Raw genomic sequence first — 13,293 nt, 5'->3', positions numbered from 1 at the left:
TTTTGTCCTCTATTGTTGATAGTTAACAAGAAAACAAGACTGATTTTCTCTGGATCAGATAAGAACCCCTGGCATGACAAAGTCATCCCTTGTGTAAATGGATAAATATCAGAGGCCATAAACAGTGGATTAAAGCAGCAGAGTTCTGATTAGTCTACAGACCTTCCTGAGGGTCACCATCTGGTGCTGTGCACAGTACATCGGAGGGTCTTAAAAGACTGCTATAGTCATCTAGATCCCAAAACCTCAAGGTGATTGAGGGCTTTTCAAGTTAAAGCATCTCTTCTATTATATGATGGACTGGTTTATTATGAAGTGGCAATACAAAAGAGTGTTCTCGCTGAAGCAGAAATAACTTTCAGCTTGACTTTCATGTTTGAATGGTATGAATGGTCTAAAGTACCCTTTAGACAGTAAACAGTAACGCTGTTTATGATTAAATCTTGAAACTGAGAGATTTATTTGGTGCCCTAAATCCAAGTTCATACACTTATTGTAAACTAGAGGACAGATTGACATGCTTTGTCATTTATTTATTTTTTTGACTCTTCTTTTGTAAAATACTTGACAAACAATATAATGAACTTGGCATCAAATATTGTGTTATCGAGATCTTCTTGATAGTCTTTATTTCTTGCTGTACCTTGAACTCCGTGTTCTGCAGCCCATACACGAAATCTACGACATTTCTGGTGAACCCGACGTGAAAGTGCTGCGTCATCAGCAAGATGGGAGACTCGCAAGAAGAGATGACAGATGATAATGTCATGAAGAACCTGTTTCAGTCATTTACCATGTATATGCAGCAGCAAGCTCATGCAAAACGTGACAGTGATGCTATGGATGCTTTGAAAGCTATCCAACAGGAGATGAAGCAGTTTAATGGCCAGCAAGTGTCAACTTACCTGCATTTGTATGAAGAAAAGATGAAGTTTTTTGGGGTTTCTCAAGATGTTTGGAGCCGCTACTTCTTGCGGATCGTGGTGCGCGCTCTTGAAGGTCGAATTGCAGAAATTCAAGAGGCACATGCAGGTTGGGCTGAATTTAAAAAGGCATTAAAAGATGAATATTTCCTGGAGGATACAGGTCTTATGAATCGCAGGAATTTTTTAGCATGGGTTTCTATGCCTAATAAGGGACTTTCTGTTACCGCTCTTCTATGAGAGTTTGAAAGCCGTTATGATCAGTTGGATGGGACTGAACAGCAAGCTTTGGAGATGCAGAAAGTGTAGTTATTTTTGCAAGCTGCAGATGCTGATTTACAGGAAAAGTTGGATGGTCTTTTGGAAGATCAAGCTACTGATTCAGGTTTAAAGACTGAGTGGAGACATGTCATTGATGCTCTGAATGCTCTTGTTAAGAAGCAGCACAGGAGAGTAAGACTGCATCGAAATACAGGATCAGTTCCTGAAAAATCCTTGGAGACTTCTTCTTCTACCCCTGCTGCTTCTTTGCCTAAGCCTACTCCTCCTGTTATGAATCCACCAGTTCCTGCTGCTCCAGTGCCCTTATCTGTAGATGATGTTATTAAAGGCTTGGCGAATTTGACGATTGAAGCAGTCAAAGCTGAAGTTGGTAAGTTAAAGGAGCAACTTATGTCAGTACCTGCTGTAGCACCTGCTCCAGTGACTGCTTTTCCAGCTGGTCAAAGAAAAGGGCGACGATGTATTTGGTGTGATAGTACAGAGCACCAACACTGCAGAGATTGTGATGCTTTTCAGGAAGCACGTAAGAAGAATGTAGTGTTTTGGGGACAAGATGGGAAGATATGGCTGACAGAGACTGGCGCTCCTCTTGACACGAACTTTGGTAAGGGAGGTATGAAGAAGCTTGTTGATGATATGGCTGCGCGATCAGCTTATGTGAGTGTTAGAGGAGATGCTTCAGCTTTTGGAGTCCAGCTTGAGCAGAAATCTGATGGAGACTCTGCTTTATGGTCTTCTGCCTTGGAGATAGCGAGAAGAGGGAAAGTTCAAACTTCTACTATGACTTGTGTGGGCTCTAGCATCCGAGGAGAAACAGGATGGGATTCTCCTGTTGACAGGTATTCTATTTTTGCTTATATTGCTAAAACGCAGGGTTTAGATGCCATGGTTGAAGAAAAGAGAAGAAGAGATGAGGAGGGTCCTAGTTCCTCCAAAAAGACTAGAGGGGGTGACTTTGTTTCACCACCTGTTACAGCTCCACCTATGTCAAATTCTCCAACTCAAACAGGTTCCGATCAACCAATGGAAGACAAGCAGAAGGAAAAGAGGCAACCAAGAAAAGAGCCAGGATTCAAGCTCTTGTCAGACCTTGATATGCAAACGGATATGAGTAAGATTTTTCATGAAAGAATTTTGAATAGTGAAGTCACTTTTACTGTTGGAGAGGCTCTTGGGATTGCTAGAAGAGAAATACAAGATCAGATGCAGGATCTTTTGCGGAGGAAACGGCATGCGATGGAAGGACCTGCTTTACAGGGATTGTGGCATGGATCTCTTGGAGAAGAGCATGATGATGCAGTGATGGTTGAGAATGCTTCTGTTAATCCGCAATCGGAGAAAATAGTGCAGCCTATGCAGTATGAAGATGATGAGACCCCTATTCTCATTCCTCGTAGCCATTTTTCACGAAGTCATTGGGCTAGAGCAACCACTGAGACAGTGGTAAGGATTGGAGAGAAACAAATTCCCTTGATTGCTTTGGTTGATCATGGTTCTGAAATTAATCTTATTGCTCGAGGTGTTTATGAGAGTGGCAAGTGGCCTATGGATGCAGAGCATAGCTGGCGCATGAGAGCCGCCAATAATACTTCTGGTGATATGTATGCTGCTTGTCCGAGTATCAGAATTTCTATTGGTAATGTTGAAGAGGATTATCATTGCTTTGTTCAGGATTCATGTTCTTATCCGATTATTCTTGGACAGCCTTTCATTACAGAAGCAAGAATGGAAACAAAAGTGATGGATGATGGGTCAGCTTATGCGCGGATACGCAGTAAAGATGGTATGCGAGCTGTTCAGTTTATGACTGTTGGGGTAAATCATCCGAGAAACAGGGACTCCTTGCGTGAGGCACCACTACCTGCGAAGGAGTTGGATTTTCATTAGGTACCGTTGTCTTGCGAGACGCCAGTGGTACGGAGCGGAGAAAAGTGGAGATCTCGCCTCCTGGCAGCCAGTCTTTCTCCAATAACTTTGTTGGGTTTACTTTAGATAGTTCGGTAAGTTATCAGAAAATTTCAGATTTGCCTAGAGCTGCCAAGCAGTACATTGGTCGAAAGGAGAAAGAGTTGAAGAATGCAGGTATTTTGCAAGCAGAAGAGCACGTGGATGGATTGTATGAAGGGATGTCTTATGCAGATACATTGTTTGAGATGAGAGCAATGCTGAAAACTGATGTATGCAAGGGTTCAAAGATCATACCTGTGCAAACCTTGGATATGTTTCAGGAAATTTCTGGTTTTATGCTGCAAACAGAGTTAGAGGCTGAGAAAACTCAGCAAACTGAATTTATGGCTGATCTTGATCAGCTAATAGAATTGCAGAGGGCTGAAACCATTCAGCCAACAGAGTTGAATGCAGAAAAATTTCTGCATACAGAGTTTCAGGATGCATCTATGCAGTCCATAGAGCCGAGGGCTGAATTCATTCAGCCAATAGAGTTGAATGCAGAAAACTTTCTGCATAAAGAGTTTCAGGCTGCACCCATGCAGTCCATAGAGCTAAAGGCTGAAATTTTTCAGCCAACAGAGTTGAAAGATGCTAAAAATTTGCAGAAATTGCAGCAAAGGAAAGAGTGCTTGAATGATGCCAAGGTTGACACAAAATATAAAACAGTTGATAAGAAGGTTAAGCCGGTTGCAAGCCCTCTTCCTTCTGATAGTGATGAGCAGATTGAAAAAGCTATGAAGCAGCCTATGTTGAGGGATCCTGCAAATATTGGACATAAGTTTACAGCTGAAACTCTTGCAGAATTGAAGATTGGAAATGAGGATTTTTTGCTTCTAGTGGAAAAAGAATGTTTTAGAGAGATGCTTGGACGTCATGGTAAGGCATTTGCTTTCTTTCCACATGAAATTGGCTGCATTAGTCCCGAATTAGTTGCACCTATGGTCATCTTCACTGTTCCTCATGTACCATGGAATATACGTCCTATACCTGTGCCTAAAGCACACTTGCCAAAGCTGATAGAGTTGCTGAATGAAAAGATTAAAATGGGGATTTTGGAACCCTCTTCTGCACCTTATTCTAACAGGTGGTTTGCTGTACCAAAGAAGAATGGTACTTTGAGATTTATTTAGGATATGCAGCCCGTGAACAAAGTGACAATCAGGAATGTGGGAACAGGTCCAGTTGTGGATGAATTTGCTGAGGCTTTTGCAGGACGAGCCATCTATTCACTAGGTGACTTGTATTCAGGTTATGATCAATTTCAGCTTGCCTTGGAAAGCAGGGATATTACTACTATGCGGACACCTATTGGTCTTGTGAGGATGTGTACCTTGACTCAAGGTGCTACAAACTCAGTTGCTCATATGATGAATGCTATGCATAGAGTTCTTCGAGACTATATTCCGCAGTATACCATGCATTTTCTAGATGATGTGCCTATTAAGGGTTGTGCAGAAGAAGAAAAGAATGAAAGTCTTGATTTTCGTGGATGTAGACAGTTTGTGGCTGACCACTTGATTGCTTGTGAGCAAATATTGACACGATTAGAGGAGGTAAATTTGACACTTTCAGGGCTGAAATCTGTCTTTGCTGTTAATGAAGTCATCATAGTTGGGCATATGGTTGGATATTATGGCAGAAAACCTTCTACTGCAAAGGTGGATGCCATAAACAGGATTGCAGAGTATTGCTCGACTACTTCAGAGGTGCGGAGATTTGTCGGAGCTTGTGTATTTTACATGATTTGGATTCCTCATTTTGCTCATATTGCAGATGTTCTCTATCAGCTGTTTCGAAAGGGGCAGAAATTTCATTGGGATGATGAAGCTGATGGAGAAACAGGTTTACTAGAATCAGAAGATTGACTTGACCTGTTTGTGGAGTTGAATGATCCTGGATAGTTGGCACATCCGGAGGATGCGCAGGTTTAGAGGGGGTGGATGTCGTATTGCTGCGCATTCGAAGTGTGTAAACCACCCAAAAGTTGTGCATGGGATTTGGTACTTTGTACATACTTAGTTGTTGTGATAACATTTATTTTATGCGTAAATTATAGTGGGGAGGAGTTGGAGACAAAAGTGGCGAATATGATGAGATGCTTTCAGCCTATGTTGAGCAAGGTTGAGTGGAAAGCACAATTGATGCTAGTGAACATGTTAGGACTTTGTCTTCTCCTTCTCCAGCTACATTAAAAATACCTAATGATAACCACATCCAGGAGTTGGAAAGAAGGAGGCTAAGCATTGAAATGTGCTATGAGAAGCATGGAGTTATCACTGTTACAGTGTGTGCTTGTTTTGGGTTACAATGTGTTGTTTACATGGGCGCCAAAGATATGGAACGACAGGCTCTTAAAGTATTCAGAATGAGACTTTTTGGAGTTGAGGTACGTGCTGTCCAGTTTGGTACAGGTACGTTGAAAGATGTGGCATCAGAAACAATAAGATACTTGGTTATAAATGAAGAGACTACACATTATATTTTAAGGTCCGTAATTGGATCTCATCCTTATCCAAAGCTGGTGAGAGATTTTCATGCCATTATTGGCAAAGAGACTAGACAAAAGTGTCGCTAATGAGGGATTTAAAAAGCTAAGAAGGGAGGGAAAACAGGAGCGTGTGACGAAAAGGAAGGAAGGGGGCAATGCTAATTGGGGGAGAAAGGAGAGAAAAAGCGGGAGGAAGTTACGAACAAGGGGAGAGAGAGAGGAAGATGGCACTATGCAGAGTAAGTGCAGAGAGAAGAAGAAAGACCAAAAGGCCTCCAGTAGAAGAGCCAACGACTGGGAGCTCTCCTTTACATCATCAAGGTTTTGCAAGAATTGCAACATGTGCCATACCTTGAACTCGTGGTCCATCGAGGTTGTACGTCAGGCACTGTGAAGAGCACTTTGGATTTGCAGTCGAAGGTGGTGCACAACGATGAGCCGAAGAAATCGACAGGTCTGGGTCAGCGGTAGCAGCAAGAGCAGAATACAACAACATCAGGAGCAGGAGCAGAAATTGACAGGTCTGGGTCGGAGATATGCAGCGAGCAGGACAAGTATGGAATAGGCATAGAGTACGAGCAGCAAGGTAGGTAGAGAACAAGAAAGGCAGGGAGCAGGCACAGGTTGGAACATAGCGAGCATAAGCAGGTTAATGTAGTGGCAATTCAGGGAGGGATTCGTCGGTCGATCTTGGAGGCGTTGTTGAATGATACCTTCCATCTCTGTGATCGCGTGGGGAGAATTGGTCGCCTGCATCCGAATAACTATCGCCATGTTCAGAGGTGAACAACAGCCTCAAGCGGCACATGAAAGGAGGCCATGGAGGATCGTCGAAGTGGAACGTTAAGTTTCGAATGCCAACATCGGAGAACCTCATCCCAAAACGCGTTGATGTTGAATTGGAAGGGCAAAGATACAAGGACTCTTTCACGTGGAATGCCGAAGATCCAGACTATGAAGTTACAGCTTTTGCAAAGCGCACGATGAAGGATTTGAATCTTCCTGCCTCATTTTTACCACATATTGTGCAGTCAATTCAGGGACAAATGTCTAAATTCCGTTCTTATGAAGGCCTTTGCTGAACCTTGGCCGGAACGTTTGCGATATGAGGGTGATGGCAGAACATTCTGGAGATTTGCTGTGGCTCAGGCAACTGGTTGTGAAGATGAGATATTTTTTTGAAGAGCTATATTGTCAGCTTGGATTCTCCCTGATGATGCTATAAGTTCATTACGTTTCCTGAAAGATTCTGGAGTGAAACTAGGAGTCATCTCAAACTTTGACACTCGCTTACGACCACTGTTGGATGAATTGAATGTTGCTAATTTGTTTCATTCCATTATTGTGTCCTGTGAAGTTGGATATGAAAAACCTGCTCCACAGATATTTGAGGCTGCTCTTAGGACATTAGGTGTTCAACCGAAGGAAATAGTTCTTGTTGGAGATGATCTAATTGCAGACAAGAAAGGAGCCGAGGCTGTTGGAATCAGTGCCTGGCTCTGGAAAAAGGATGTACATTCCTTCAAAGAAGTGGCAGAGAGATTCTTGCAGTGCTAGACCAGGCATTATGGAGCTTAGAAGACAAACTGGCAGTGGACGAGTACACATAGTAATCTCCTAGAAAGGAGCAGAGATCAGCCAATGCAGACGGACAAGTTAGTCAATGCAAGAATTGCAACATGTTTTTGTCCTCTATTGTTGATAGTTAACAAGAAAACAAGACTGATTTTCTCTGGATCAGATAAGAACTCCTGGCATGACAAAGTCATCTCTTGTGTAAATGGATAGATATCAGAGGCCATAAACAATGGATTAAAGCAGCAGAGTTCTGATTAGTCTACAGACCTTCCTGAGGGTCACCATCTGGTGTTGTGCACAGTACATCGGAGGGTCTTAAAAGACTGCTATAGTCATCTAGATCCCAAAACCTCAAGGTGATTGAGGGCTTTTCAAGTTAAAGCATCTCTTCTATTATATGATGGACTGGTTTATTATGAAGTGGCAATACAAAAGAGTGTTCTCGTTGAAGCAGAAATAACTTTCAGCTTGACTTTCATGTTTGAATGGTATGAATGGTCTAAAGTACCCTTTAGACAGTAAACAGTAACGCTGTTTATGATTAAATCTTGAAACTGAGAGATTTATTTGGTGCCCTAAATCCAAGTTCATACACTTATTGTAAACTAGAGGACAGATTGACATGCTTTGTCTTTTTTCTTTTTTTTGACTCTTCTTTTGTAAAATACTTGACAAACAATATAATGAACTTGGCATCAAATATAGTGTTATCGAGATCTTCTTGATAGTCTTTATTTCTTGCTGTACCTTGAACTTCGTGTTCTGCAGCCCATACACGAAATCTACGACACCGTCTACTCCACTCCTTGAATCTCCCTTCACCCTACTGTCTCTTACCCCCATGGTAGACTTTTGACCACATATGCTTCGACTGTGGTAAACCCGACAAGAAAATTGGCAGCAAAAGTGTGTAAAGATGGGAGATTCTACAACTTCAAGTGGTGGTGATACTTTACAACAAATGATTGCTTTGTTGCAGCAACAACAACAGCAATAGTTGTTGTTATAACAATAGATGCAATCTTGGCAGGAAGCAGAAAGAATTGATTCCTAGCCGTGAATGTATTGCAGGCAGTGGGACAAGATTTGAAGCAGTTTAAAGGTCAAAATGTTTCGGTCTTCATCCGGCTGTATGAAGAAAAGATGTTGTTTCATGGGGTACTGCAGTATGCATGGAGTCGGTATTTCACCCATTTGGCCATGCATGCTTTGCATGATCGAATTGATGAGCTACATAGAAGAGATGCTAATTGGGCAGCTTTTAAGAAAGCTTTGACAGAAGAGTTTTTCTTGGAAGATGCAAGATTGGAAACTAAAAAGACATTTATAGATTGGATTGAAAAGCCCAATAAAGGGATGGCTGCTACAACTTTGCTTCGTGAATTTGAAAGTTGATATGCGCAATTGGATGCCGATGAGCAGCAATCATTGGAGAGTCACAAAATTGATTTGTTTCTAAAGGCTACAGATCCTGTCTTGTAGGAGATGCTGACTGATCATTTAGAAGATGCCTCTTCTGAAATAGGGTTGAAATCAGATTGGGCTAATGTAATTGAAGCAGTGCATATGTTGGTAAAGAGAGAGCTGATGAGACTAAGATGGGGTATAGGCACCATAATTTCTAGCGCTTAGAAGGGGGCTGAAATTGCAGTCAAGGTGCCTGTAGCTATGGCGGAACAACCGGCTATACTTGTTGATCCAGCTCTTAAAGGTGATGCTGTGGAAAATTAATCAAAGGAATGCATGATTTGAGGCTAAATTTGATAGAGATCTATGCAAAGGTCAAAAAGTTGGATGTTAAGGTAGAAGAGAAGACTCGAACAACAACCTAAAGACCGTACAAAGAAGGATACAAGAGGAGATGCATTTGGTGTGATAGTTTACAACATGAAAAGAGAGATTGTATAGCTTACTGTGAAGCAGAAGAAAAAAGGTTAATCTTTTGGAAAGATGGAAAAATACATGCAATAGAAACTGGTCTTCCAATAGAGCTGAATTTTGGAAATGGTGGCATGCAGAAGAAGTTGGAAGATATGGCTGCAAGGACAACATTTGCTGCCATAGATGCAACCACATATGGGTTGAGAATTGAAAGGACTGATGAAGCTCATAAAGGAAGCATAGCTAAAGCAAAATCTCGTGTTTGGATGCAAGCATTAGATTGCATGGAAAAGGGAAAAACAACAAATTTTGAATTGGCTAATGCAAGTCAGAGTATACAAGGGAAAACAGGATGGAGTGCTCCAGTGGACTCATTTTCAGCCTGTGCTTATTTGGCTGAGGTTCATAATCAAGAAGCTCTTGTGAAAGAAAAGAGAAGAAGAGATGAGGACACTACTGGTCCTTCCTCTTCAGGCCCATCTAAACACATAACACGAAGTAAAATGGAGCAACAAAAAGAGATTGAAAAAGCCATACCTGGGCATGTTATGGATGATGCATCTCAAGAGAAGAAACAAAGAAGGAGAGAAAAGGGGCAAGCATCCCGGTTACAGGTTACAATTAGATCTTGAGACTGCCACAAATCTTAAAAAAGTCTTGGAAGATCGCATACTTGGCAGTAGAGTGGAATTCACACTTGGCGAAGTTCTTAGAATCGCAAAGCATGAATTTCATGATGCAATCATTGATATGCTAAAATGAAAAAGACAATTTGATGGTGAAGTTTTGCAAGCATTGATGCAGGTTGACAAAGACATAGAGAAACATCTTCAGAGGGAATATGATGATGTATGTAATGCTATTTTGGTATAGGCTCATGCTGAAAATGGGTTAGATGGAAGTATAGACAGCAAGCTTGTGGCCAAAAATGGTATTATGGGCAGCATTAAGCATAGAGAAAAGGCTATGTATAATAGGAATGTCCATCAACAAGCACATGAAGAAGAAGATGCTCAATTTATTCCAAGCAGTCATTATTCACGAATGCATTGGGCTCATGCTACAACAGAGACAATTGTTGAAGTAGGAGAAAGAGAGATGCCTTGCATAACTCTCTTGGATCATGGTTCTGAAATCAATGTTATGGCATGCAGTTTGTAAAAGAATGGAGGTTGGCCAATTGATGTAGATCCAAGATGGCACATGTGGGCGACAAACAATTCATCAGGGGATCTTTATGCAGCTTTTTTGAATGTACCCGTGACTATTGGAGATGTTAGGGATAAATATCATTTTTTTGTGCAAAATTCATGTAGTTATCCAGTGATTTTGTGGCAGCCTTATATTTCAGAATCAAGGCTGGAAAAAAAGCTCTGGATGATGGTTCTTCATATGCTTGGGTTTGGAGTAAAGATAATACAAATGTAGTATAGTTTCTCACTATTTGTGTGAATCATCCCCGCAATCGGGATAAGCTGCAGGATAATCCCATGCCACCTAATGCATGAGAGTTTAAGGGTTTTTAGATAGCACTGCTATAAGGGGAGGCTATGGCAGTGCCTCTAGGAAGATAATTATGCCTCCAAGAAAGGGGGAAACTGTGTTTATGTCTAGATTGCAAGAATGGACAGCATGTAGTCTTGGCAGTTTTAAGAATGTTTTAGCCATGTGCAGGGCTGAAAAGAAATATGTAGGATGGGATGAAAAAGAGTTGAGGACATGGTTTGATGACTGCAAATGAAGGTATTTTAGGGCTGTTTTCAGGGCTAATTGATGTTGCTATAGTGACTGAAATTTCTGCAATAATTAATGCTAAAAGCATGGCAAAAAAAGAGCTTATTTATGTTGACACATTAGAAATGTATGAAGTCATTCAAGAGTTTGCTAAGCATGAATGCTATGGGCTGCAATATGGGCTGCAAAACAGGGCTGAAGCAAGGGTGGATACAAAGTACAAAACAGTTGCAAAGAAGGTTAAGCCTGTGGCTTTGCCTTTACCACTTGAAAGTGATGGGTTGGCTAAAAAAGTGATTCAACAGCCTAGTTTATGAGATCCACATGGAATGGGACATAAATTTACAACTGAAACTTTACAAAAGTTGAAAATTGGTGATACAAGCTTTCTTTTACATGCAAAAAGAGCTTGTTTCTTGCATATGTTGGCAAGGCATGGGAAAGCCTTTGCATTTCAACAAGATGAAATTGGATGTGTTGATCCAACCATAGTTGCACCTATGGTGATCTTTATAGTACCTCATGTTCCATGGAATTTAAAGCCTATTCCAGTACCTTGGGCATGTTTGCCTAAGTTGCTCAAACTTTTGAACGAGAAGATCAGGATGCAGATTTTGGAGCCCTCTTCAGCTCTGTATTCAAATCGGTGGTTAACTGTTCCAAAGAAGAATGGTTCTTTGAGGTTATACAAGATTTGCAACTAGTTAATAAAGTCACCATAAGGAATGTTGGATCAGGCCCGATAGTGGATGAATTTGTAGAAGCATTTGCAGGCAAGGCAATTTACTCTTTGGGAGATTTATATTAAAAATATGATTAGTTCCAGCTTGCATTACAAAGCCAAGATATCACTACCATGAAGACACCACTTGGATTGGTTAGGATGTGTACGCTTCCACAGGGGCAACCAATTCACTGGTGCATATGATGAATGCTATGCATAAAGTTTTGAGGGAGTATATTCCTCAGTTGACATTACCCTTTCTTGATAATGTGCCGATAAAAGGGTGCAATATCCATGAGAAGAATGACGAGCTGAATGATCATGGATGTAGAGGATTTGTGGTTGATAATATTGCTGATTGTGACAGGATTTTGAACCGTCTTGAAGAAGTGCATTTGACTCTGTTAGGAGAAAAATCAATTTTTGGAGTGGAGAAAGTATTGGTTGTTGGGCACATGTGTGGACAATATGGAAGATAGCCCTCACCAGTAAAGATTGATGCCATAATCAGGATGCGGGAGACATGTTCGAATTTATCCGAGGTAAGAAGTTTTTTGGGTACATGTGTCTTTTACTTGATATGGATTCCGCATTTTTCTCATGTGGCTAAAAGTCTATATCAACTCTTGAGAAAAGGGAAAAAGTTTGGTAGGGAAAATAGCATACAAAGGCAGTTCAGAAGTTAAAGAGCTTATTGATTTCAGCCCCAACACTAAAGAGAGAAAATTATGAGAATTGCAACCTATTATTCTCACTGTGGATACAAGCCCAATTGGCATTGGTTGGGCAGTGGTCAGGATGATGCTGATGGGAATAGATATGCCATTTGGTTTGGAGCAAAGGTCCTTAATGAATGCCAACGATAGTATTCTCAAGTCAAATGAGAGCTTTGGGATGTAGTGATAGCCCTTAAGTGTGATAGGAAGTATTTTATGGGAGCTCATGTAGTGGTAGAGACTGATTGTCTACCTCTATTGGGCATGATAGCAAATTGCTCAACTCCTGATATTGCCATGTTACGATGGATTGTATATATAAAGTCACTTAACCTTGGTTTTTAGTATATGGCAGGTAGAGAAAACCTCGTGGCTAACATGCTTTCACGAATGAGGTTTGAAGATGAAGAGGAGTTGATGGAAGATGAAGAGGATGATGTGATAGGTGCTGAAAAAGACTTTATGACAATAGGGAATGAGTATGCAGCTGTGCTACTACAGGTACAACTGTTGTAACAGGGATTTCAGTAGTAAGAAAAGAGCTTACAGCCATGGAGAAGAAATGGAAGTAGAGAGAAAACATCATCAGTGTTATGCTGCAGTGAGAACACAATTTTTGGAAGAGTTGTATGAGGATGATTGGTTGAAAATAGGTCAATATCTCAGCCTCATGACAAAGAAGGCTGAATGGTTTGGAGCTAAATTCAAAAGGATTAAAAGAAAAGCTTATGGGTTTTTCTTAAAAGATGGATGTTATTGGAAGCATGCAAAGAAAAAGATAGGAGCTCTAATACGTGTTTTAGGAGATAGGGCTTCTCAACAATATTTGATGCAGGAGTTTCATGAAAGCTTATGGGGTGGACATAGAGGAGTTTGGGGCACATTTGCCAAGATCAAAGAGAAGTATTGGTGGCAAAACATGCATGATGTGGAACATTTTGTGGAATCATGCAATGTTTGTCAGATGTATTCATTGGTAAAGCATAGAGATGGGTTGCAACCGACCTATCCATTGTC

At 41.0% G+C, this 13,293-nt stretch overlaps 1 pseudogene; it reads left to right on the top strand.

Annotated features, from left to right (window-relative positions):
- Positions 1–5,475: 5,475 nt before the first annotated feature.
- On the top strand, positions 5,476–7,421 carry LOC148022934 (uncharacterized; annotated as a pseudogene).
- Positions 7,422–13,293: the final 5,872 nt, after the last annotated feature.

Source organism: Lygodium microphyllum, chromosome 16 (genome assembly GCF_053477565.2).
Source record: "Lygodium microphyllum isolate KBCC chromosome 16, Lygodium_microphyllum_v1.1.10, whole genome shotgun sequence".
Taxonomy (NCBI): domain Eukaryota; kingdom Viridiplantae; phylum Streptophyta; class Polypodiopsida; order Schizaeales; family Lygodiaceae; genus Lygodium; species Lygodium microphyllum.
The sequence above is the reverse complement of the archived record's forward strand: the minus strand, read 5'-3'. Positions and strand labels throughout refer to the sequence as shown.